The sequence below is a fragment of the Heptranchias perlo genome, unplaced genomic scaffold (genome assembly GCF_035084215.1).
Source record: "Heptranchias perlo isolate sHepPer1 unplaced genomic scaffold, sHepPer1.hap1 HAP1_SCAFFOLD_973, whole genome shotgun sequence".
Classification (NCBI taxonomy): domain Eukaryota; kingdom Metazoa; phylum Chordata; class Chondrichthyes; order Hexanchiformes; family Hexanchidae; genus Heptranchias; species Heptranchias perlo.
In genome coordinates, this window is record NW_027140018.1 from 2,501 (window position 1) to 12,500 (window position 10,000).

The window sequence follows — 10,000 nt, forward strand, 5'->3', positions numbered from 1 at the left end:
TGCTCAAGTGACTGTGTGTGTGTTACGTGTCGCATTAGCTGAGCCGACGGGGACGGCCGATACGAAGTCATGTACACGCTTGGGGTAAAGCTACAATGGGCCTTTGCAGCCACCGTCGGGCTGGGCACATGGCCTCCCCCCACCATGACGAGGGAGGTTGGCGCCGGTTCCAACCTGGGCTTGCAAGCGGTAATGCATGACAGACAGCCAGCAACAAACAAAAGTCGAAAGGAGCCCACCTTTTGCCAGGCACAGACCGTTAAGGTCACGGACACGCTTGGGTGGTTAAGCTACAGTGACCCTTTCTAGCCGCCTTCGTCGTGTCTGCTGGGCACACATGGCCTTCCCCCCCCTGCCCGTGACAGGGGAGAGGTTGGTGTGCCAGGTCCGACTGGAGTTTGCAAACCATAGCGTTCAAGATACATGCACACACTCAGCCCTCCAGCTCTAAAAGGGTGACGTGTTTTGGTGCTCAGTTGCTAGAGAAATCTCGTGTTCAGCTACCAGAACGGGACTTGCTGTGCACATTCCCGCTCCACTCGAGACGGCAGACACCCAGGCTCTGGAGCTTGAATCGGACCTCTGTTAGACAACACAGGTGGACTTCTCGGCCTCACAAGAGAGCAATACGCCAGCGGGTGAACAGGAGAGTCGTGCCGACAAAACCCACTGACTTTTAAAACTGTCCGTCTGCCACTTGGGACAGAGAGAGGAACCTGACGAGCCTGAACACCAGCCTTGGCTGGACCGCTCGGGCCCTCCCATGTCGGACGCGAGTCGCCAAATCGATCGGAAGAGAGTACCGATTCCTCTCAAAAAGTCTGCGTGCCCGTTATTATAAAAGCAGCCCACCGGCCGCGGTGCCTTGCCCACAAACACACTTGGTGTCTGGGGTGATTCAGAGCCGCCGCGGCTCGAAAGTGTCAACCTGTTTTAAAAGTCATCGCTATGCCGGCACAGGTGACTTTCAAGTTAAAGAGTTCTCTTTATTGGCTTTCAAAAAAATCTGCAAAGTGTCACAGAGATTTTGAGAAACTCTTTTTTTTCTTTATATTATTATAATATAATATAATGTGTATATGTTTTCGAAAAGCATCCACCAGCAATCCATGGTGAGCCTCTCTCTGCTGGCAAGCTCCTCCTGCCTGAGCCCGACGCTGTCGAGGCTCAACACGATTTCAGACTGACAAAGAGTTCGAAAATTGCCGCCTGATGTAGCTTTAAATGCTGACAGGTGACTTCCGAGTGCTCTTGTAAAGGTCTCCGCTTTGAAATTGAGAGCCTTTTGCCAAGTGTCACTTTTTCAGGCACTCTTAAAGTGCACCTGGGCTGTCAGAGAAAGCTCTGAAAATCGTGTTCTCGAAAATCTCCGGGTACCCGACCAATCCCTAGGTGCCCGAATGACAAGTGTCAATTCGGCAGGACGGCCTCCCACCTCCGGCCGCAGATGCGTCACTAAATCCCCGCAACGGGGGCTTTCTCATTTCGGCATAGGGGCTTCCGCGGCCAACTCATTAACCTGTGCTCGGACTTTTTGTGCCACAAGTGCAAGGGACCGTTTGCCGGCAGCTACTCGCACCCCCCCGCCCAGGGGGGGAATCCTCTGACCGGAGATCCGAAACGCCGGCCGAATCCATCCCCGTCGGACTTCCGAAGGGGTTCCCTCGACCGACTGACTTCCGAACTCCTTTCTGGGCTTAAACGGGTGGAATTCGGACCCTCTCGCAAGGGAGCCGAAGCCCGCCAGCCCCGGGAGGCCTCGGGGCCGCCGTTTTCAAGCCCGACCAAAAAACCCGAAAAATGGGGAAAAATGGGAAAAATTCCCACTCCCAAAAGGCTTAAAAGTCGGTTGGGCGGCAGCCCGGGTCGGTCTCTGCAGACCTGGAGGCGCTAGACACAAGTCTGGTAAACAGGCTAAGTCTCGACATGCCACCTCTTACTATCCTGCAGGTACCCCCGCCAATCCCCCCGGAACCGGCTGGCAATTGGCGAATCAGCGGGACGAATTTGAATTCGTGACCGACTCTCTGACACCGAATCGCCGCAAACGCGTTTCGATTTTTCGGCTTCGGTACCTCCCATCAGACTTTGACTGGCCATATCTCCGGACTCACGTGTCGCAGCCGGGACCTTCAGGTACCGTTCGACGCGTCTAACCCTGCCCCGTCGAATGGCGCCCCTCGCGGTGTGGTCCGATTTCCGCATTTTGGTCAGATTTGCCTCCAAAGTTTTCAGATTGAGTTGACGAATGCCCCCTACGGGGTAACCTCTTGCCCTTTCGGACATGGTCCCTGTGACTTAATTTCCGCCTTTTGCTCAATCGTTTCCCCATTTATAATTAATTTTAAAAATCGGGTTACTCAGTTCTGGTTTACCAGTTCCCTCTTCGGACTTAGTTTTTGGTTAATCATTTCCGGTTCACCAGTTCCCGTTTTGGACTTAGTCTCTGCGGGCCGTTTCTCATCTTTTGGTTCATCAGTTCCCCTCTTTTAATAATTTTTTGGCTGCTTTCGTTTGATCATTTCCCTGCCTTCTGGGTGACTTTTGCCCCTTAGGACTTCATCGCCGCACATTATTTTCGACTTCTGGTTGATCATTTCACCCCTTTTAATCATTTTTGCAACTTTTGGTTAACCATTTCACCCAGCTTCTGGTTAACCATTTCCCCTTTGGGACTTAGTCTCTGAGCATTCTTTTGGGATTCTGGTTAATCATTTGCCAATTTTTAAAAAATGTTGCCGCTTTTGTTTAATGCTTTCTGGTCAACCTTTCCCTCTTTCAGACTTCACCGCGGCACATTGCTTTAGCCTCCTGGTTAATCATTTCACCCCTTTTAATCATTTTTGCAACTTTTGGTTAACCATTTCCCCCAGCTTCTGGTTAACCATTTCCCCTTTGGGACTTGGTCTCTGAGCATTCTTTTGGGATTCTGGTTAATCATTTGCCAATTTTTTAAAAATGTTGCCACTTTTGTTTAATGCTTTCTGGTCAACCTTTCCCTCTTTCAGACTTCACCGCGGCACATTGCTCCAGCCTCCTGGTTAATCATTTCACCCCTTTTAATCATTTTTGCAACTTTTGGTTAACCATTTCCCCCAGCTTCTGGTTAACCATTTCCCCTTTGGGACTTAGTCTCTGAGCATTCTTTTGGGATTCTGGTTAATCATTTGCCAATTTTTTAAAAATGTTGCCACTTTTGTTTAATGCTTTCTGGTCAACCTTTCCCTCTTTCAGACTTCACCGCGGCACATTGCTTTAGCCTCCTGGTTAATCATTTCACCCCTTTTAATCATTTTTGCAACTTTTGGTTAACCATTTCCCCCAGCTTCTGGTTAACCATTTCCCCTTTGGGACTTAGTCTCTGAGCATTCTTTTGGGATTCTGGTTAATCATTTGCCAATTTTTAAAAAATGTTGCCACTTTTGTTTAATGCTTTCTGGTCAACCTTTCCCTCTTTCAGACTTCACCGCGGCACATTGCTTCAGCCTCCTGGTTAATCATTTCACCCCTTTTAATCATTTTTGCAACTTTTGGTTAACCATTTCCCCAGCTTCTGGTTAACCATTTCCCCTTTGGGACTTAGTCTCTGAGCATTCTTTTGGGATTCTGGTTAATCATTTGCCAATTTTTAAAAAATGTTGCCGCTTTTGTTTAATGCTTTCTGGTCAACCTTTCCCTCTTTCAGACTTCACCGCGGCACATTGCTTTAGCCTCCTGGTTAATCATTTCACCCCTTTTAATCATTTTTGCAACTTTTGGTTAACCATTTCCCCAGCTTCTGGTTAACCATTTCCCCTTTGGGACTTGGTCTCTGAGCATTCTTTTGGGATTCTGGTTAATCATTTGCCAATTTTTTAAAAATGTTGCCACTTTTGTTTAATGCTTTCTGGTCAACCTTTCCCTCTTTCAGACTTCACCGCGGCACATTGCTTCAGCCTCCTGGTTAATCATTTCACCCCTTTTAATCATTTTTGCAACTTTTGGTTAACCATTTCCCCCAGCTTCTGGTTAACCATTTCCCCTTTGGGACTTAGTCTCTGAGCATTCTTTTGGAATTCTGGTTAATCATTTGCCAATTTTTAAAAATGTTGCCGCTTTTGTTTAATGCTTTCTGGTCAACCTTTCCCTCTTTCAGACTTCACCGCGGCACATTGCTTTAGCCTCCTGGTTAATCATTTCACCCCTTTTAATCATTTTTGCAACTTTTGGTTAACCATTTCCCCCAGCTTCTGGTTAACCATTTCCCCTTTGGGACTTAGTCTCTGAGCATTCTTTTGGGATTCTGGTTAATCATTTGCCACTTTTTAAAAAATGTTGCCGCTTTTGTTTAATGCTTTCTGGTCAACCTTTCCCTCTTTCAGACTTCACCGCGGCACATTGCTTTAGCCTCCTGGTTAATCATTTCACCCCTTTTAATCATTTTTGCAACTTTTGGTTAACCATTTCCCCCAGCTTCTGGTTAACCATTTCCCCTTTGGGACTCAGTCTCTGAGCATTCTTTTGGGATTCTGGTTAATCATTTGCCACTTTTTTAAAAATGTTGCCGCTTTTGTTTAATGCTTTCTGGTCAACCTTTCCCTCTTTCAGACTTCACCGCGGCACATTGCTTTAGCCTCCTGGTTAATCATTTCACCCCTTTTAATCATTTTTGCAACTTTTGGTTAACCATTTCCCCCAGCTTCTGGTTAACCATTTCCCCTTTGGGACTTAGTCTCTGAGCATTCTTTTGGGATTCTGGTTAATCATTTGCCAATTTTTAAAAAATGTTGCCGCTTTTGTTTAATGCTTTCTGGTCAACCTTTCCCTCTTTCAGACTTCACCGCGGCACATTGCTTTAGCCTCCTGGTTAATCATTTCACCCCTTTTAATCATTTTTGCAACTTTTGGTTAACCATTTCCCCCAGCTTCTGGTTAACCATTTCCCCTTTGGGACTTAGTCTCTGAGCATTCTTTTGGGATTCTGGTTAATCATTTGCCAATTTTTAAAAAATGTTGCCGCTTTTGTTTAATGCTTTCCCTGCTTTGTGGTCAAACTTTTCCCCTTTAGGACTTCATCGCCGCACATTATTTTCGAATTCTGGTTAATCATTTCACCCCTTTTAATCATTTTTGCAACTTTTGGTTAACCATTTCCCCCAGCTTCTGGTTAACCATTTCCCCTATGGGACTTAGTCTCTGAGCATTCTTTTGGGATTCTGGTTAATCATTTGCCAATTTTTAAAAAATGTTGCCGCTTTTGTTTAATGCTTTCTGGTCAACCTTTCCCTCTTTCAGACTTCACCGCGGCACATTGCTTTAGCCTCCTGGTTAATCATTTCACCCCTTTTAATCATTTTTGCAACTTTTGGTTAACCATTTCCCCCAGCTTCTGGTTAACCATTTCCCCTTTGGGACTTAGTCTCTGAGCATTCTTTTGGGATTCTGGTTAATCATTTGCCACTTTTTTAAAAATGTTGCCGCTTTTGTTTAATCGTTTCCCTGCTATGTGGTCAACCTTTTCCCCTTTCAGACTTCATCGCCGCGCATTGTTGTCGACTTCTGGTTAATCATTTTTCCCCTTTAAATCTTTTTTTGCCACTTTCGGTTAACCATTTCACCCAGCTTCTGGTTAACCATTTGCCCCATTATACTGAATTTTTCCGCTTTGGTTTAATCATTTCCCTGCTTTCTTGTCAACCTTTTCCCCTTTTGGACTTCGCCGCCGCACTTTGCTTTTGCCTTCTGGTTAAACATTTCTCCCCTTTTAATCCTTTTTCCCACTTTTGGTTCACCAGTTCACCCAGCTTCTGGTTAACCATTTCCCCTTTGGGACTTAAGTCTCTGAGCATTCTTTTGGGATTCTGGTTAACCATTTGCCACTTTTTTAAAAATGTTGCCGCTTTTGTTTAATGCTTTCCCTGCTTTCTGGTCAACCTTTTCCCCTTACGACTTCGCCGCCGCACTTTGCTTTCGCCTTCTGGTTAATCATTTCACCCCTTTTAATCCTTTTTCCCACTTTGGGTTGGACAGTTCACCCAGCTACTGGTTAACCATTTCCCCTTTGGGACTTAAGTCTCTGAGCATTCTTTTGTGATTCTGGTTCACCATTTGTCCCTTTTTAAAAGATATTGCTGCTTTTGATTAAACCTTTCCCTGCTTTGCGGTCGACCTATTCCTCTTTCAGACTTCATCGCCGCACCTTGTTTTCGACATCTGGTTCAACATTTCTCCCCTTTTAATCCTTTTTCCCACTTTTGGTTAAGCAGTTCACCCAGCTTCTGGTTCACCATTTGCCCCTTTTTACTGAATTTTTCTGCTTTTGTTTAATCATTTCCCTGCTTTGCGGTCGACCTATTCCTCTTTCAGACTTCATCGCCGCGCATTGTTTTCGACATCTGGTTCAACATTTCTCCCCTTTTAATCCTCTTTCCCACTTTTGGTTAAGCAGTTCACCCAACTTCTGGTTAACCATTTGCCCCTTCTTACTGAATTTTTCTGCTTTTGTTTAATCATTTCCCTGCTTTATGGTCAACCTTTTCCCCTTTAGGACTTCGCCGCCGCACTTTGCTTTCGCCTTCTGGTTAATCATTTCACAACATTTTAATCCTTTTTCCCACTTTTGGTTAAACAGTTCACCCAGCTTCTGGTTAACCATTTGCCCCTTTGGGACTTAAGTCTCTGAGCATTCTTTTGGGATTCTGGTTCACCATTTGTCCCTTTTTAAAAGATATTGCTGCTTCTGTTTAATCCTTTCCCTGCTTTGCGGTCAACCTTTTCCTCTTTCAGACTTCATCGCCGCGCATTGTTTTCGACATCTGGTTCAACATTTCTCCCCTTTTAATCCTCTTTCCCACTTTTGGTTAAGCAGTTCACCCAACTTCTGGTTCACCACTTGCCCCTTTTTACTGAATTTTTCTGCTTTTGTTTAATCATTTCCCTGCTTTCCGGTCAACCTTTCCCTCTTTCAGACTTAATCGCCGCACATTGTTGTCGACTTCTGGTTGATCAGTTCACCCCTTTTTTATCCTTTTTCCCACTTTGGGTTAAGCAGTTCACCCAGCTTCTGGTTAACCATTTGCCCCTTTGGCACTTAAGTCTCTGAGCATTCTTTTGGGATTCTGGTAAACCATTTGTCCCTTTTTAAAAAATGCTGCTGCTTTTGTTTAATGCTTGCCCTGCTTTGCGGTCGATCATTTCACCCCTTTTAATCCATTTTTGCCACTTTGGGTTAAACAGTTCACACAACTTCTGGTTCACCATTTCACATTTCGGAACTTTTATTCCCACCATTACTTTGGGCTTCTGGTTCATCATTTCACGCTGTTTTACAAATCTTTGCCGCTTCACTTTTAATCCACAAACCGTGGCTCGCTTTCGGGTGGGGGGGGGGGGTAGCGGGTTTGGGCCGGGCACTCGACATCCCGGTGTGCGACCGGGTTCGTTCTGGTACCGCTCGGTGCCCCTCGTCCTGCTCTTGCCGCGGAAGCAAACCAGACGACCGTCGGTCTCACGCCCGAGGGGAGAGGAGGCGGAAAGCGGTTTGCAGCCTTTCGCTGTACCTCCGGCGGGCAGCGCCGCACCTCCGAGTGCTCGGTACCGTTCGCTGCACCTCGTCCGGCCGCACGCAGCGAGCCAAACCCGGAGGAAATCGGCCTGTGCCTTCTCGAGATATGGGCCTCCGGGTGGGACGGACAAACCGGGGCCCCGAGCTCGCTTTCGGCGGCCCGGCACTCGACTTCCCGGTGTCCGAACGTGATCCTTCCGGTACCCTTCGGTGCCCCTTGCCCGACTCTAGCTCCCGTGCTGAAGCGGAGTCGGTCGGCCTGACGGCCTGCCGAGTTAACCAGCGGAAAGCGGTGCGCAGCCTTTCGCTTGCAGCTCCGGCGGGCAGCGCCGCACCTCCGGCTGCTCAGTGCCGTCCGCTGCTCCCCTTCCGGCTGCACGCAGCGAACCATACCCGGAGGAAATCGGCCTCGGCCTTCCGGAGATATGGGCCTGCGAGTGGGACCAATAAATCGGTGCACATTTCCGGCTCGGTTTCCGGCCTCGGCACTATCAGTTCACGCCGTCCGACCGACGTCGTTCTGGCACGGTTCCGTTGCTCCTTGATCCGGTCCAGCCACGGTAATCAGCCGAAGATGGTGGGGGGGACACATTGCCCGCCGAGTTAGCCGGAGGAAATCGGCCTCGGACTTCCTCAGATATCAGCCTCCGGGTGGGACAGACAAACCGGGGACCCGAGCACGCTTTCGGCGGCCCGCTGGTCGACTTCCCGGTGTGCGACCGGGTTCGTTCCGGTACCGTTCGCTGCCCCTCGTCCTGCTCTAGCCGCGGAAACAAACCCGACGACCGTCGGTCTCACGCCCGCGGAGGGAGGTGGCGGAAAGTGGTTTGCAGCCTTTCGCTGTACCTCCGGCGGGCAGCGCCCGACCTCCGAGTGCTCGGTACCGTCCGCTGCGCCTGGTCCGGCCGCACACAACGAGCCATACCCGGTGGAAATCGGCCTGTGCCTTCCAGAGATATGGGCCTCCGGGTGGGACGGACAAACCGGGGCCCCGTGCTCGCTTTCGGCGGCCCGCTAGTCGACTTCCCGGTGTGCGACCGGGTTCCTTCCGGTACCGTTCGCTGCCCCTCGTCCTGCTCTAGCCGCGGAAACAAACCCGACGACCGTCGGTCTCACGCCCGCGGAGGGAGGCGGCGGAAAGTGGTTTGCAGCCTTTCGCTGTACCTCCGGCGGGCAGCGCCCGACCTCCGAGTGCTCGGTACCGTCCGCTGCGCCTGGTCCGGCCGCACACAACGAGCCATACCCGGTGGAAATCGGCCTGTGTCTTCCGGAGATATGGGCCTCCGGGTGGGACGGACAAACCGGGGCCCCGAGCGGTGGCACCCTGCTCGCTTTCGGCGGCCCGGCACTCGACTTCCCGGTGTGCGAACGTCATCGTTCCGGTACCCTTCGGTGCCCCTTGCCCCACTCTAGCTCCGGTGCTAAAGCGGAGTCGGTCGGTCTCACGGACGCCGAGTTAGCAGGCGGAAAGCGGTGCGCAGCCTTTCGCTGTCACTCCGGCGGGCAGCACCGCACCTCCGAGTGCTCGGTACCGAACGCTGCGCCGCCTCCTGCCGCACGCAACGAGCCATACCCGCAGGAAATCGGCCTCGGCGTTCCGGAGTTATCCGCCTCCGAGTGGGCCTGACCAAGCGGGGTGAACTGGAAATCATTAACCAACGTACTTCCATGTTTTCACCCGCAGAGGGCAGCACTCTCTTCTCCGTTTTAAACTGGGCCGACCCGGCTCCGTTTCGAGACCCGGCACTCGACTTCCCGGTGTGCGACCGGGTTCGTTCCGGTACCGTTCGCTGCCCCTCGTCCTGCTCTAGCCGCGGAACTAAACCCGACGACCGTCGGTCTCACGCCCGCGGAGGGAGGCGGCGGAAAGTGGTTTGCAGCCTTTCGCTGTACCTCCGGCGGGCAGCGCCCGACCTCCGAGTGCTCGGTACCGTCCGCTGCGCCTGGTCCGGCCGCACACAACGAGCCATACCCGGTGGAAATCGGCCTGTGCCTTCCGGAGATATGGGCCTCCGGGTGGGACGGACAAACCGGGGCCCCGAGCTCGCTTTCGGCGGCCCGCTAGTCGACTTCCCGGTGTGCGACCGGGTTCCTTCCAGTACCGTTCGCTGCCCCTCGTCCTGCTCTAGCCGCGGAACCAAACCCGACGACCGTCGGTCTCACGCCCGCGGAGGGAGGCGGCGGAAAGTGGTTTGCAGCCTTTCGCTGTACCTCCGGCGGGCAGCGCCGGACCTCCGAGTGCTCGGTACCGTCCGCTGCGCCTGGTCCGGCCGCACGCAACGAGCCATACCCGGAGGAAATCGGCCTGTGCCTTCCGGAGATATGGGCCTCCGGGTGGGACGGACAAACCGGGGCCCCGAGCGGTGGCACCCTGCTCGCTTTCAGCGGCCCGGCACTCGACTTCCCGGTATGCGAACGTGATCGTTCCGGTACCCTTCGGTGCCCCTTGCCCCACTC